General features: G+C 39.8%; 1 protein-coding gene across 4 annotated transcripts in view; it reads right to left on the bottom strand.

Moving 5' to 3' along the window:
* peak1 (pseudopodium-enriched atypical kinase 1) overlaps nucleotides 1-17,639 on the bottom strand; it is a 111,812-nt gene that overhangs the window by 82,927 nt on the left and 11,246 nt on the right. For 2 of the 4 annotated variants that reach the window (XM_038705176.1, XM_038705179.1), the window contains exon 2: nucleotides 10,155-10,263. The exons of the other annotated variants lie outside the window; for them this stretch is intronic. The gene's annotated coding sequence lies outside the window, so the exon portion shown is untranslated. The remainder of the gene's footprint in view (nucleotides 1-10,154; nucleotides 10,264-17,639) is intronic. 4 annotated transcript variants of the gene reach the window in all.

Genomic DNA, 17,639 nt, shown 5'->3' with positions numbered 1-17,639 from the left:
TAATGGCAGTCTTTCTAAACATTGCCAAAGGCAATAAAAAATGAGTCTCAAAGGGCCCAAGAGTATAAGAAGAGCCATATAGCAACACTTGTGAACAGTTGACGAAATGGTGAAGCAGAGATCAGATTACTCAATAAGAAAACAGTGAGACATCTCTTAGAAATTTTCTATTTAAAGTTAAATATCAACTCCAAAGCAAGAAATTCAATTCCTCATTCCATCTTCAAAGCAGAAACCACACAGGGGGACAGAGGCTGAACAGCTGAAACTCCAGCTTGTAGGAAGAGCCAGGCAAGAAAAGGTTGACTAAACAGTGAAACAATAGGTGGTCAGACTAAAGGGCTTGGCGCAGATCAAGTTGAAAGTCTCTAGGCAGACTGGTGGCCAATAAATCTGAAGCACAGACTACATGACACCATTTGAAGTAAGTAGATCTATTTTCAAAAGTCAAGGACATCCCCCTCTACAATACCCTTAAGTGCTGATTTGATGTTGGCAGAAAGCATAAAACAGAATCAAGCAATGTCCATGATACATTAGTATTCACTTTGGATTTTAATCAAACGTATCTGCACTAAAATCACACTAAAATTATCAAAAAAATCTAAACTGACAGCATGATCACCATGATCTCTGCTGTTAGGAGTCAAGCTCAGAGCCACGAAGGTGAACACTCCAGTTGTGTCCTGGATAACAGACTACCTGACAAGGTAGCACAGTTTGTAAAGCCTCCAATATACTCTGGAGCGGACGCCTACACGGACAGCTGCGGACAGCTGCTGACGCCACGGAGGCAGACTACTTATGTTTATACAACTTTCTGGAGTCAGCTTGGCAGACTCATTCCACAAATGATCACTTGGTGCCCTGGGACCGTAGTCTGCCACTTTTTTGTGACCGTGCGGACCTGTCCACCGGTCCCTCACATACTAGGGGACGCGGAAAGTATAATCCTTGGTTAAGACTGAGGAACTGCGTGTAAGAAACTGTGATAAGCAGGGCCCCTCAGGGACAAGTCCCCCCACTTCTCCTCCTGTTTTCTCTATACACCTCTGACTTCAGCTACAAATCAGAGTCATGCCTGCGGAACAACCTCACTCTGTGGGGTGTATGAGTGGACAACAGGAGGAGGAGTACAGGACTAAACCTCTTCTGACCCCTGTATCCACACACTGGGAAGATGTTGAGGTGGTTCCCTCTTGTAAATACCTCGGAGTGCACCTGGACAACACAGTGAATTACATCTCTTGTAACTTAAAACTACTTATTTTGTGCACACCTTACAGTTGTATGCATGCACATACTTAAAAGGGCATACTTTTTTCCTTTTAATAGTAAGTTACTTCAGTTCACCTTTAGATGATTAACATTAGTCAGTAATGGAAACAGAAGCATAGAGTAACCAAGGTAACATGATTTTTGAGAGATTACTAAATTGTTTCCTTGTGTACAAGGACAAAATGACTAACCCATTCCATTAAATCTCAAGGCAATTATTGTATTTATTAAACTATGACTAATATCCCTGTCTTCAGTATAACACCATCATAAACTGTTACACATACGCTAAAATGCCATTGACCTTCGCACACTTTGCATGTGACTTTACAGCATTTTTCACACCTGGGCCAATGATGAAAGACTTAGTGAATAGTGAATGTCATGAGCTGGCTAATGACTCAGAGAATCTTACACAGAAGATCGACTCCAGCTACTAATCCCACATGATGGGAGACACAGAAAATTGCTAGTGCATTATTCCGTTAATATGTGGGAAAGCAGCTTAAACCACATTGTTGCTTTTGCAGTGCAATACATTATAGATGACTTGGTGGCACTTTGGAGGAGTAGTATGTGCAGTATGTACAAAACACTTGTGTTCAAAACAATAGCAGTGTGTTGAAAAAAGTGACTAAAGGCCCAAATCCTTACAAAAGCTTTTATTTCTATACATGCAAATGCATTGGGAACACTGCACATTCTATTTCAAATCAAAACGTGAAGAAAATAAATCATCAAATTTGTCATTACTTCACAGAAAGTGAGGAAAAAGTAATATTAGGCTATTCAAAAAAATAGCAATGTCTGCACATTTCTTTACAAACTCAAACATTTACTGTATAAACTGAAAAATGCTTGAAGATTTAGCTTTCCTGTCAATCACTGAACTAGTATTTAGTTGTATGACCACTGTTTCTCAGGACTGCTTCACATCTGTGTTGCATGGAGTCAACCAACTTCCGGCACCTGTGAACAGGCATTCCAGCCCAGGACGATTGGACTACATTCCACAATTCCTTGGTATTTCTTGGTTTTGCCTCAGATACAGCACTTTTGATGTCACCCCACAAGTTTTCTATTGGATTAAGGTCCGGGGATTGGGCTGGCCACTCCATAATGTTAATCTTGTTGGAACCAAGATGTTGCTCGCATACTGGTGTGTTTAGGGTCGTTGTCTTGTTGAAACAACCATTTCAAGGGCATTTCCCCTTCAGCATAAGGCAACATGACCTCTTCAAGTATTTTGATGTATTCAAACTGGTCCATTATCCCTGGTATGCGATAAACAGGCCCGACACCGTAGTATGAGAAACATCCCCATATCATGATGTTTGCGCCACCGTGCTTCACTGTTTTCTCAGTGTACTGTGGCTTGAATTCAGTGTTTGGGGGTCGTCTAACAAACTGTCTTCGGCCGCCCGACCCAAAACGAACAATCTTGCTTACATCAGTCCACAAAATGTTGCGCCATTTCTCTTTAGGACAGTCTTTGTGTTCTTTGGCAAATTGTAACCTCTTCAGCACACGTCGTTTTTGCAACAATGGGACTTTGCAGGGGCTTCTTGCTGATAGCTTGGCTTCGCATAGGCGTCTTCTAATTGTTACAGTATTCACAGGTATGGCATTTGAGATCATTTTAGCTGAGCAGCCTATCATTTTCTGCACTTCTTTATATGTTTTCCCCTCTCCAATCAACTTTTTAATCAAAGTATGCTGTTCTTCTGAACAATGTCTGGAACGACCCATTTTAGTCCGATTGTCAGAGAGAAATGCACTACAACCAGCTTGTACAACATTTGCAGCCTTTGTCTTTAAATGACCTGTTGACACATGTTTTTTCATAGAATGAATGACCTCACAAATTGAACTGCACACTGCTATAATTTTGAACACGCCCCTTTCAATTAATGATTCAATTACACAAAATTGGCTACTAGTAAATTATTTGCCATGTAGGAATATAATTTCTATCAAAAACAGTGATTGTTCTGGTTAATGATGTTGGACTGCTATTATTTTGAACACAACTGTACACGAAGTGGCACTAGAGGAAAAGTCAAAGGATCTCCGAAGTCGACAGGATACATTGACATCGTGTACCAAATCCAATCCATCTAGTAGAAGTTGAGATATTTGATACAATTAAAAAACTTAAAAACATTCAGGTGTTCCCCAAAGTCTTTGGACCCATCCTCTGGGGATCATGAATGTCTGAGGGAAATTACATGGTAATCTATATAATAGTTGCTGTGATCTTTTAGTTTCTGAAAAGTTGTGGGCCATTCTTAGAGCCATTCTGCTAACACAGTGAGAACACAAAGAAAACCTAAGGCTTATTTGGAGTGAAACAAGTTATTAATTTATTATAACAATGAAGTGATCCAGAGGCTTATATAGAATACAGACTGCATAGGTAAATAGAGCTTCAAATTAATTGATAACAATGATACTTCCTCTAAATTGCCTGAATAAAGCAAGTTAAGCTCCCTGCATAATAAATATCAACATTCTTCATAGATGAATGGAAGGGTGGTTGCGTGCGTGGGAAAGCATGTCTGTATCTTGGCAGCCTTGACTAAGGACTGAGGAAGAGCCATGGCAGGCCATGAGGAGAGATGACCTCTTCTCATGCAACAGCACATTCCAGCCATAACTAAGGTGAAACAGGCCTGGGATAACTATAGCAAGCAGCGTGGAAAGGACCGGGGTCACAGCTTGGTGGAATTTAGGGGAGACTGCCACCCATCCCTCTCAAACCATTTTGAACTTGTTGGTGATGTTAGTTGTCCCTTTGAGGTTCCCTCTGACTAATAGATAATAATTAAGAAATGGAGCAGACAGCTGACCCATTGATCATTTGATATCGACGTTTCAGACTTTTGTGACTCCCTTAGTGAAATTCACTTTCGCTCTCTGAGGTGCTCTGATGGGAACTCCTACAGCTGCTGGTTTCCACAGACTACTTAGTGGGGCCTTAAGGGAAAGTCAGGATTGAGAGAGAGAGGCAAAGCTGGAGTGTGATAGGAATACATGTTCCAGACACCCACTCATTTATTGATCTCCAATGACCTTGGCTCGATTGACATGGTGGGCTTCAAGGACAGACCATATCCAACGTCTATCTTTTTCTATTTCACACTACATTTTCTGAAAGTTAGATACTTTCTATGGCTTAATTGATTTAAACCTTAACAATGGGGCCCTAAAGGGAAAACTCTACATTGTTTACTGTTGGAGCAAGATAGCAAGGGCACTTTTAGTGAGCACTGTTAAAGTGGTAACTCTAGAAGCAAAAAGCACAGGGCACATCCTAATCCATTTATCAAGGACAAGCATAGCAGGGAAATGCAGCAATCAATAAGCAGAGTAACTTAAAGAGAGTGAGTCAACAGTGTGTAATCTTGATGGATCTATACACATATAGTGCCAGCCAATACACACCGAGTTTCAGAGTGGTCAGAAACTCCACAGGGACACAAACGCTACACTAAACAGAACATAAAAAGTCTGGTAAAACAATATTTGAAGTCAAAGCTGATATTCTACCACTCATATCAGCTGATATAAAATTATGTGAAAAAAATGCACTTCCACATATATTTTGGCCAAATATCCATAGTAAAAATAATATTGGCCCTGAGGAAGTAAATGTACTGGCAGCCATTGCCAATTAAGCTGTTAAAAGAATTAAAACATAAATTTTTAATCTATGTGAGTTCTTCATTTTCATATGCCATCTTCATATGAAGTGCCCCAACATTATTCTGCCAATTCCAGCGAGCGTTCGGGGCGGTGAGTTTACATACAAAGTCAATGCAAAGACGCGTAGAGCCGCGATTTCCTGTCGGGCAGCGCAAAGGCCTTCGCGTGAGTTGAAAATTTCCAACTCGAGCGAAATTTTCGCGGGTTCTAATCGCCTTCTCACGTTGTGTGTGAACACTTGCAGTGAATGTACTCACGCTAGGAAAGCGTCGAGAGGATTAAATTTGCATTTCATCTGAAAGCACCATAAGCCCGATTTCTTTTTAAATGAAACAAAAAAAGAAAAATTATGCATGCGAAGAAATGATAGAGCTCTTTGGTGACTGGCTTGTTGTGTAAACAAGACAAATTAGGGGTTGACAATTTTTGGAGTCAATTTTCCAACTGGTGCTATCGCTACAATGGACAGGCTATCACTTGCTTGGGGGGAAAAGTATTTAATGAAAGCTATATTAGACTAATCGGTCCAATATGTAACGTTTTTAGATAAGCAGCATCGGTCAATGCCTGCACTCCAGAGGCCGATAAACAAAAACGTCTGCAGACACATCTGCAGGCAGCCTTGTCAGTGTGGCTGCTGTGGAACAGTGTTAGCGCTCCCCATTGTGAGTTTTGGGAAGGTGGTGAAAAAAGATTAGTTTTGAGCCCTAAATTTTTAATTTCATCAGTCACTATCGTCTTTTCTAAATGTCAACACATTCTCCCCATCCTAAATGACAGCAAATCTAATTTAAAATCATTACTGGCTAGGGTTAAATATAGATTGTTATTAGGGCTGAAACGATTCATCGATTAAATCGATAAAATCGATTAATAAAATGCATCGACACAAATTCTTTCAATGCTTCGTTTAATCCATGTAACTTTACAGCACAGTGTTTCACAAGGACATTTATTACTGTTGCACATCGCGCTTATGCTGTGAACACGACATGATTATAATGGAGCTGTTTGCAAAGTGGAGGAAGAGAGAGAAAATAGCAAGGGACAAAGAAGAAAGTGTCCAAAGTATGGGATTATTTCAAGCTAAAGAAAAACAACCACTCTGTAATGTTACCGTCTTTCCACCATAAAAGGCACAACGGCACCTGAACAAAAAGCCCAGGAGTTCTGCCAGCGGACCACAGACAAGGTAACAGTAACAGCAACTTTAGCAATTAACTGAAATCATGATTGATTTTTGAGTTGAAGGCTAGCCAAAGTAAGCCGCAGACCTCAGCTGAAAATGTACACACATGGGTTTGTTTTTCTCCTTTCTGGGCCGTGAGCTGTAACCTCACAGTCATGAGTTAACTGGGTGTTGGGTAGCTGCACCTTTTTACTCACCTCCAGCTCTCTCTGTAGCTCAGACGTTTCCTGCTACTGGTGTGTGCTAATCCATCCTTTCACCCATATTCTTTGTCTTTATAATTTCCATCTTTATAATAACAACAACAACAGCTGTTCTGTGTGCAGGATCGCTCATTTCACATTTCGCATGTATGTTTTCTTGACAAAACGTGGTTTGGAGAATAGCATCAGGTGACACAGCCGCTGTCAACCCCTGTAGTGTGTGTGTGTCCCTGTCACCAATCAGTCACGTAGTGTGAACGCCACAACGACTTCAAGACTGCCGTCATATGACGGCAAGTTGTGTGAACAGCCCGGCCATCAGCCGACATTGAGCCTTTTGTATAACTTGTAAAGCACTCGGGTGATGTTTGTGTTTGTAAAGGAGTTGTCTATTTGTTAGTCTGATGTTTGCTGTATGACACACTATGAATTCCTGAAAGGACTAATAAATATCTATCACCTATGAACGTGCCCATCTGATCCCATTACGGGGGTGGGGGTGGGGGTCATTGACATAATCTATCGAAGCTTCGGATACTAAAATAACCATGTATATTTAATAGTACTGTTGGAATTATACATGACTTTTCTTGTTGTGATATCTGCATTGTAAATTTCAGCGTTGACACTAGCCATTAAAAAACCCATTTCGGTCAACCACTATCCTCTTGTACTCTAACTTCATCTGTTCAAAAACATCACGTGTTACACTGGATTTGTTCTAACAATCGTAATCAAGGAAGATAATCATTTGAATGGTATATTAGTCTGCAATTGTAGTATAGGTACAATTTCCCATGAATAAAATATAAAGATATTAAACCTTTGTAGAATTATGCAGAAATATGGTGAGAGCAATTCATTTGATCTGGTTCTCAATTTAACAATCTCCCTGGTTCAGTATTATTCAGTCATATGCAAACTATGCCAATTTGCTTTGGGGTAGAATGCTGATGTTGCCAGCAATTGATTTGCATTCCCTTCAGTAGCCAAATTACATTTCTACATAGATTGGCGGAAGAGATGAAGATGCTTGTGGTACTTTCCAACCACTGACAGCAATGAACAGAAGCAGGCAGAGACTTTCATTTTCATTAAACAGAATCGTTGAAAGTCTTTCTTGCAAATGAATCATATGTTGGTGGATTCTTTCTTTCTATGCAATCTCTACTAAAGGATCTCAATAAATCACATGTTGGTTTTGGCAACTGTAATACAGATCTGACTTTACCACTGCTGCTACCATATATTAGTAGATAATAATTACCAGAGACGCCCCCATTCTCCCATTCTTCAAACTCAGTAATTAAGTTCCACAAAGGAAACCAAGAAGATATGTAGGTGCCACATTCTTGCGTCCTCTTGAGCACATTCAAGTTAATGCCCTCGCTATCAGTGAATCAGCATTTAGAACATAATTATGTGAAAAGCAACCCACTTAAATAATCTCCCCCATAAAGATCCCCCTGATCCGCCATGAGGCTAGATATCGCAAGGTCCATCAGTGGGAGCCTGTGAACACAGAGCAATGTGTGGTGGCTGGCCTGGCAAGTATAACTATGCTCAAGACATTTTAAAGTCCATCTAAAGACAACTGTGGGATTCTGCTAAGATGGTAATTATGCTGAAATAGATACATAGATATACAGATACTATAAATATGTCAGAGAAAGGAAAATCCAATTGACATTTACCACTGAAACTTTCTACTTGTAGCAACAGAATACAGGATGTTTGCAAGACACAACAGACAAAAAATATCTAATGTGTCAGGGGGAGGAGGAAAAAAAGGAATGTAAAATTTGTATTATGAATGTGAAATAGAACAGTGATGACAACCATGTTGGCATTGAATGCACACACAACATAGCAGCCTCAGTCAACAAAGCAGAGGTGGTTATAACCCCCAAAAAAGAACAAAAACAAAACATGGCCAGAAATAGCTGCTGAGCTTTGTAGGTGACGAAGCTACAATTTTCAAATGCCTTGGTCATAAAGTCAGAAAGGATGATATCATTTCCCAGCAGGAGAAGATGAGTGTCTAAAAAAAAAAAATCAGAGTCAATCATTTAAACTGGGTTTAAATTAAACTCCAACGTGTAAAATCAACTACATATAAAATAATATCAAATGCCTTCAACATGCAGTATTACACTCAAAATGAAATAATATACTATCACTGGTAATGGGAATGTGGTGGTGGGGAAACATACCTAGACATGTTTTTGATGCATTTTAAGCTTCTAACTTTGCTTGTTCTTCTTTGCCAAAGGAAGATTTACAGAGGGCTTATCAGACTAGGCAGCAAGGGCAGAAACTGAAACACACAATATGGCCAACTGGTCTACCTGTGCAAGGCTCACCAACGCTGTGTGTAACAGACTATATGGCTGTCGCAATAACTGCAATATTGAAATACTATACAAGCCAACTACAACAACTGCAATGTTCATACCTTCTTGTATTACACTTCATTACATGTTAAATAAATAAATAAATAAATAAATAAATTCTTCAAAAATGCTACAAGCAATACAAGGGCCGTAATGGTTCAAGCGCAAGGATGGATCGTCATGGGCAGTCCTTGACACAACTTCAAACAAGCTGTAGGTTTTGTATGTTTTACGGTTTATTTTGTAGGTTAGCTAACTTGGTATCAGCATTTTGCATGGCTAATGTGACTAGCAGGCTGAATGATGTTGGACTAATGTTGTAATACTAAGAGACATTGAAGAAAAACTGTCTAAACATTTAATTCTCATTTAAAGCAAACTAAATAATGAGCGTAGCAGGTTGGATGCCTGTAACTGGTTTTTCATGTTGCTTTTTGAGGAACTTTAGCTACACTACAGCTAAGTTGTTAGTTGTTAACATTACACGGAATGTCATTCTGCTCCGCACATGTGTGTGCGCATTACTGCTGTATGTACATTTACTGGATGGACATGCCCTGAAGGTAACGATATAGCTACATGTGAAAAAGACACGGTTAAACCGAAGAAATGAATTTGCTTTACGTTGTTGTGTAACTTTGACAAGCACCCAGCACCATAAAACTGCAGTTAGTCGATCGCTGGGCAGTGAGGTGAGATCCACAGATGCACTTACTATGTATTATTGCACCAAATTACTGATCAATTGTTTATCATAAATTAAGTAATTTGCAAAAACAAAACAAAAATGGTAATAATACTGCATCCCATACTGTTGAGCTACAATAAATTACTGCAGGGGAAATTACTCCACCGTGCAAGCCCTAACAGACAACTTCAAATACGATTTAAAGTCAAAGCTATCTGAATAAATAACATACACAGACCATCCCTGCTACCTGCGCAGATATCTATAGCTAGAATGTGTTTTTCTTTGGCTTACTGGGGTGATGTTGCAGCTGGCTGTTTCATTTTTTGATGTTATGTTACCCTGTAGTGTTACAATTTATTTGTATAAACCAAAATTACTCGTGCCTCAATGGCGTTTACTGGCCCACAACAGCAACAGATCCCAACCCAGTATAAGCTCTTAAAAAAGAAGAAGGGGGAAAACTCCCTCACACATACAGTGGTGTAACACAGTATTGTCATTTTGTGATGTATATTAACTTAGAGAGAAAGGAGTGCATAGTTGAATGCGATAATCAAAACTGACAGTACTACAGTCACGTGCAAAGAGACTGCATAGCGGTATGAACTGATGTAGCAATTTTAATTTAAGATTTAAGATTAATTGTGCAACCCTACTACAAATAATAACAGGATAAGTACATTATGACTGATTACCTGCCAGGCTGTGCGGCTCCCTGTTGTCTTGGGAATTATAGGTCTGGAGCACCAGAACTCGCTGATTCACACAAAGCCACTGGGCATCCTAAGGCTGCACCCAAATTTCCTACAGACAAGGGAGGCAAGAGGACATATGTCAGCTTGACGTCACCATCAAGTGCTCATAATGAGCTCCAACTCATGAGAAGTCACAGATACAGGCTAATTTAATTGCTTTATCTTAGAAATGACGAACTGACTAACTTTTTTGTGTATTCACATTTAAAATCAAGAGAATCATCGAAGAATTTATAATTTACACAAATTATCATTTAGATGTTACTAAATACAGCAAATCACTAAAAAAGCTGATGACAACTTACATACAAGTGTGTAAAACTGAGACTGATGGTAAGAGATGGCAAGGTACAACAGTGAGGTTGAGGTCCTTATTAAAAAGAACTAACTTGTAAAGCATTGTGGTCTGTTGACAGATGTTTGCTTCATATTGAGGTCAGTCAAGATGGTAGATACACAATATGATGCAAAACTAGCCTACTTTGTCACTAACAGCAACAGTATCAGCACAAAATCTGTGACCAGGGCAAAAAGTGAGAAAAGAAAGAGTGACCTCCCTTTATTCAACAGGAAAATGATCTCACATTGTCTTGAACATACATAACAACAGGTCTAGCAGTAAGAAAAAGTTAAAAAGGGCACTGACTCTCTACAAGGCACCAAGCTGAGAATGAACCAGATAAAAAAAAACACTGCCCAAAGTTGATGTGGAATAATCTTTATAAACATTTATGTCACCCAGCCAAAAAAACCACTATGCATTAATAATGCCTTCAGACTAACAGAACATTTCAAACTCAGTTTTCACAACACTGTCAAGTCCCAATTCTCATTAAAAGCCATGAGTCAACAGAAATTAGACATGAACCACCCCCCTGCCCTAAATTCATCGCTGCAGGCATGGCATTCTGGTTTTGCCATCTTTATACTGTAGTGTCCACAGGCAAGAAACCAAGCTATATAAGGAATTGTTAGTGTAGAGCACAGCTAGTGGCTCTAAACTATTAGAGCCAAGGGTTTAGAGGCAGGGAGTCTGTTTACAGTGAGGGCCTTTTTATTTTTTTGTTTTAAGAGGGTCCACTCGCTAAACATGACTCAGGCTTTAATGTATAATCCAACACTAATATTGGCTGCCAGTGGGCAGAGGATGGGGGGAGGTGAACAGAATTTTTGTGTGAACACACGCAGGTGTGAATGTTGTGCACATGTCCATATTTGGATGAGTATCCATTTATTTTGTGAATGAGTATACTTTGCAAATTTTGCCACAAAGTCTAACTAACTAACTAACTAACTTAATGTAATGTGTATGTATAATATCTCATCATATTTTAGTACGATCTTACATTGCTACAAGAGGTTTGGCACTAGTGCCTTAGTTAGTAAAGGGCATGTATACACAGAGATAGAATAAAAGAAGAAACAGGATTGTAAGAAACTATACACTGAAAGTAAGAAAACTTCCAAGATACACTGCAATAAAAAGTCCAAAATGTCCCAGATACAGTATCATAACTAAAAGAGAGAGAAAAAAAGGCTAGGTTTAAGCCATGACCACTTCCTTCCTCTGGCTCTAACTGATAACTAACAATCTTTCTATGTAGGCAGATAGCTTAATAACTCCATATGTCCCTTTATGGCAGCTAAGCAATGGTAATCAGGATTGATACAGAGTTGAGTACACCAGGTTACTGCTACTGTGTTGTAAACGGTTTTATTGCATCCCAACTGCACTCTTTTTGCAGCTCATTGAGCTCTGCCTGTATGATAATGCCTCCAATGGCATTCTTGATTCACAAGCTGCTGTTATGATGCCATGATTGACAACATTCATGCATTAAGTTTGGGGAATGATCACTCTGAGACTGTCTGAGTAGACCTGCCAGGATACTGTAGATTTTAAAGGTTAAGACGTAAGCCTTGGACAACATGCACATGCAGTCGGCCTTTGATCTTCGACTCAGGCTGAGACCGAGAGATCCCTATGGGAAGGCAACATGCCAAGTTAAACAGACCCTGAATAAAAGACTTTACATGATACTACCCCTCAAACCACATATGGCATTATAGTACTTGGCTGGAAACGTGTAGAGCAAGAGAAAGTTTCAAAGACATTGACATGCTAGCTTATTACAATATTGTTCATGCAAGACAACAAAATGTTTTATGTGTAAAGCTATAGAAGATAACTGTTGGGACGAAGCTATTGGGCATTGTTAAACTGAAAGGCAATTGCCTCTGTTAAAATGAAAAAAAGTGTTTTCATTTAATTTTTTTTTCTTATTTTTTGACAGTCCACTTTTATTTTTCTGATAAACACAACACAAACTTTTACAAATAAATAAAGTCTTTTTTTAAGACTTGAAATTACACTGGCAGACATTCACATTCACAAAACATTCTAGTGTCTGCATGAAATACACAGATGTTTCCTCCTCTTAGCCATGTGCCTATTAGTTGTTGTGCAGACTAAGTTGGCTGGGAGGCCACAGGAGGGGCAGCCGACTATTTGCAATGGTCCGTGGAGCATATCTTCAGGCCAAGACCTTGTTCCCAAGACGACAACAACTGAGAGTTCACCATGACATTTAAAAGAGCCTGGAAAGTTTGGCATTCCAAATAAAAAGAAAAAGGTTTTAGAGATGCTGAGGCTGCAATGGAGGAACTATCATTTAGCAAATGACAAACTGAACCGACCGAGTGCTGACTACAACGGAGCGCGTCTTCTCATGCTGTTACTATGGTCACCATCACTGGCTGGCTGCTCACCTGTTCCCACGGTACAGGTCCATCTATCCTCTCAGTCACAAACAGCTTGCTGACCTCTCTATCGCACTGTGTTGCCTAACGTGTTAAGCGCCACACATCAATCTTCTCACACAGTGAAAAACAAATCTATATTCTGATAACAACAACAACAACAACAACAACAACTAGTGGTGAGAATTATCTCCACCCAGCTAATGCAACTCCGCAAACGACGTGACAGCGCGCTGAGACACAGCCAGCAGACTTGCTGTTAGGGTTTTGCATTATCAACATAGAAAACCTGAAGCACAGTCTGGCGCTGTTTGGGACTGTGAGCTGCACTTTATCGGAGCTGCAGGAGTGGACACGTGGATTTGTGCTGAGATTTCTGCCTGATCACAAGTGTTGGTTTCGGTTTGTACCTCTGATGAAGTGATGTTAGTCTCACAATATTACGATTTCTTTCTGGACATGTCAGAGAACACAGATATGTGGGAGAGATTCTGAATGTGCAGAAAGTTTTGAACATGAGCAGAAAACCTGCTGAAACACAGGAGCCATTAAAGTCCGGAGTGTCTAACTGAATTAAAATTAAATGATTCCATCACCCAAACAGATAACTTTCAGTTTTGTTTTTAAATCTTTTTGTTTGAATCCAGCAAAATAAATTTTACTTACTTTATACATTTGATCAATTTATCATCATTTATTATGTCACTAATAACTATAGAGGACAATAACAAAGTAAAGAAACTAGAGATTTTGGGATGCTTTACATTAACTTCAGGATGTTTCAAATTGTTTTTCAGGACGGTTCCCGGACGGAGGTGAAAAAATTTAGTCTGGAGCCCTGAGAGCGGGTGAGCAAAATCCATGCTGTCAAGTCGCATTGCAGAACTTCTCCGTCGTTGAGTTTTTCTGGTGCAACAGAGGAGTTCTGCACAGCGACGTGACACCACAACTGTTTAGAGGGTGAGGTGATGGATCTCCATTCCTCATGTTTGCAAATAACAGTGCAGATAGTCTGTCTTAAAGATCTAATTTAAGAAACAAATCTGATTCGCCTGCAATATGAACAAAGCCAAAGATGTGATGCCCTAGCTCAAATCCAGTGTCTAGGCTTATAGTTTTAAAGTGCATTTAACAATACTCTGAGGAATAAATAAACAGCTGTAAAATAAAAAAAACTGGACCACTATCAAAATATGACCGTTAACCAAAAGACACACAAGTCTTCTCCAACCTAACCCAACATAAGCCACTCTGTCTCCATGGTAAAAGGATTATATCATGACATGAATATTGAGGAAAATGCAACTTAGATATACAGCGACAGGTGACTGAGTGGATAAAATATCTGTGAAAGAATAAGCATGCAGGCCAAACAACTAGACACATGACTGGAATGAAGAGCTAACCTGTAGTACATTAGCCATGACATCATTATTGTGCATTATTTGGGAGCCAGGACAGAAAAAGCAACTGTACTGATCCAAGAGCCGAGGATTTGCATCACACTGAGATGGCGTCAGACTCTATATTTAAGAATGATACTGCAGCAGGCCAGGAAAGGACTCTGACACCTCCTGGATACAAATAACAAGACCCTCTTTTACAAGTTATCTTCCTCTTCTAATTTATTCTTTCAATAGAATTGACATTTATTTTGTCCATCCATGTTCCTCCTCTCAACTCCCCAACTTTCTCTACCCCCATCTCCACACGATAGGCTGACTGTTCAACTCCCACAGTAGGCAGCTGGCTCTACATCAGACACATCCGAGGACAAAAGGGAAACTCCAGATTGTCGTGGTGAGGGCAGCCACCCGTAGCAGTGCACAGTGGGATTTCGGTTGTTTATGGTTGGCACTAATTACAGATCGACAGACCCACCAAGCTCAAGAAACCCCAGTTGGCACAAAGAAAACACAGAACTGATTTAAAAAAAAAGGGGGAAAAAGCACAGACTGACCATTAAAACTCTCTCCACTTGCATCAAGCCAGATAAAACATGCAGGGATGTAAACGCAAGAGGGAGGCTTAAAGACAATGCTTGGGATCAAGCACACACTCCCCATGGAAGCCTATTAACTTGTGCAGGGGCACAATGTTGCAGTTTTATTGCTACCCTGAGGTGTAATGTAGTCAAACACATGGAGGACGTATGTATATAATCAAATTCACAATACAGGCTGCTGTAAAGCTAATCACATTAAAGACAATCTCCCTCTTCCAAGCCCATTTCACAGTCACTATAGTGGCAGCAAAGTGTTGCATTGAGCTCCATAACTGATCTATTGCAGGGAACTCCAGCGCAAGATGTCTTCATGCAATGAGAGGCCTGTGAGTAGTTTGACAGAACTCCTTTTGGGTGGTGTCCCTACAGTACAACAGATAATGGTTTCATGTGACACAGCCAATAACAGAGGGATTCTGCTAATAAGAGAGCACCTTCCTTTTAATAAGGAGATGTCAGGCTTTACAAAGACTTGGGTTTAGGATTTTGTATCTCTTAAAACACTCACTAAAAACTTTGGTATGGTTGTGTAAAAGTAGTTTGTTTAGCAAAAGTGCATTTAATTGTATATCCAGCCTCAGATTTGTGTTACGTGTCATTCTTGAGGGGCTACTGGTTTTCTGCTCCCACATTTTTACAGTATTCATTCAGCATCTTTGACAACTGTGGGCGTATAATTTCTATTCCCACAAAGCTTTGACTGACAAGTTAATAGCAAATCACACAAAGGAGGTGGGCATGTACAGTATGTGAAGTGCAGATAGCACAAACATGAACATAAGAAGGGACACAGCACATGGAATCACCGTGACATCTAAAGCCTGCGAATGAAAAGAAGAGGCTTGTTGCAGACAGCTGCTTGTTTGAGCAGAATAAAAAAAGTGCATCAGGTGTCTGCCTAGGAAATTCACCAAACCAAACAGAGTGTTGGGCAAAATCCAGCATGCAGCCTCTTTGAAATGTGCACTGCATAGGAATGCTGAATCCAAACAGAGCAGCCCACTGCTTTGCAATCAAACACTAAATATGTTTCACATTCCCCTCTGCTTTGTGTTGGTCGAAACCCCTTGTGTTCTACAAAAAATACAACTAATGATATTTATGGTAATTCTTCGCATAAAGCACAAATAATATATATATATATATATATATATATATATATATATATATAAAACAAAGTTGACTATGAAAGAACAAATTCATTTTTTGCCAATGTAGACACAGGTATACACACACTGTAAGACACACAAGCACTGATGTTTGATATGTTTCCTCTTTTTATTATTAGACTTTATGTCCTATGCAGTTGTAAAAAAAAAAAAAATTATTAAAGCCAGTTATGCCTGATTAACATGCATGTCCTTCTTTCTGTCATGCTTCCACACCAAACTTATACTGCTAACTCTGTAAAAGTAAATTAACATGCCTGGCTTAACTAGCTGAGAAGTAATAGGGGACTCATGAGGATGTGTGCAAAAGAGATAGCTGCTAATTAAAAGGAGAGTGCTGGTGGATGTAGTGCATGGGTTATATAAATATGTGTGTGTGTGTGTGTGTGTGTGTGCGTGTGTGCGTGTGCGCACGCACGCATAAAGTAATAAGCAAATTTCCCCCCTCTTAAAACACTGTACTGACTTAGTCTGAAACATTATTTTCTCAACTGATGAAGACAGAAAACTGATTAAATTCAACCGAGCAATGTCCTTGTATAGGATGGGCATACATTATCAAAAATATTTAATATTAAAATATAAGTTATATTATTAATGATATTAGATTAACAGTTTTGAATTCTGAGCTGGTTTACACAGCTGTGCAAGATTGCATCAACAGGTTATTGGCCAATGTGCCCTATGCGCTCCTAACAGGATTAGAAACGCTGACTAGTGCATACAATACTAAAATCGCCCCTAGATAATTTCATCTGGTCCAAATGGGTCTGTGATCTTACCCATGACAAATAAAAGCTAATCGAAACAGCAGTTCGCAATGACCCCGAATAAGAAGAACAAGCACTTTGACTGCTTGTGAACATCTTGGATCACTGTTGAAAAAAAAAAAAAACCTTGCTTTTTCTGACTCTAGAACGAACAAACAAACAAACATAGGGAGGGTTTCCTCTGATCTTTGCAGAGTCCTCGTCACGTGTCGAAGCAGGTGTTCCACTCTAACACTCGCCCAGAGGGAAGACGATGTGCTGGCACAAGGGAGAAATATGCATGCCAGAATAAATACAAGTGTGTGTATATATCCTCCATTTACATCTTCTCTTATTAGGCAAAGAAAACAAACACACTTTCAACATTTTGACTAAAACTCCTCCTTAATGTGCATTAACAGTGCCAGAGGGGAGAAACCAACCCTTATGGTTGAACATTTTCTCTTTGATCTTGCAATATGCAGTCCCAGTACCAGTACTCCAATACTGGAGATTGTCTTGCTGCGGTCTTGTTTGCAAGCCTCATGCTTATTGGCTAGTTTGTGCACAGCCACTGTTCCTGTCAGTCAACAGTCCTCTGGATCACAGCACTTCCACCTCCTCCACCTCCACCACCTCCTCCTCCTCGTCTTCCTCCCATGGCACTGGCTTGGCTGAATGCCAATATCTAGGCAGGACACCCACCTGCTATCACAATGACACACTCACACACGGGAGTTTC

Source organism: Micropterus salmoides, unplaced genomic scaffold, assembly GCF_014851395.1.
Source record: "Micropterus salmoides isolate LMB-PRFRI ecotype aquatic unplaced genomic scaffold, ASM1485139v1 Ms_hic_scaffold_8, whole genome shotgun sequence".
NCBI lineage: Eukaryota > Metazoa > Chordata > Actinopteri > Centrarchiformes > Centrarchidae > Micropterus > Micropterus salmoides.
This window is presented reverse-complemented; position numbering and strand designations above follow the sequence as displayed.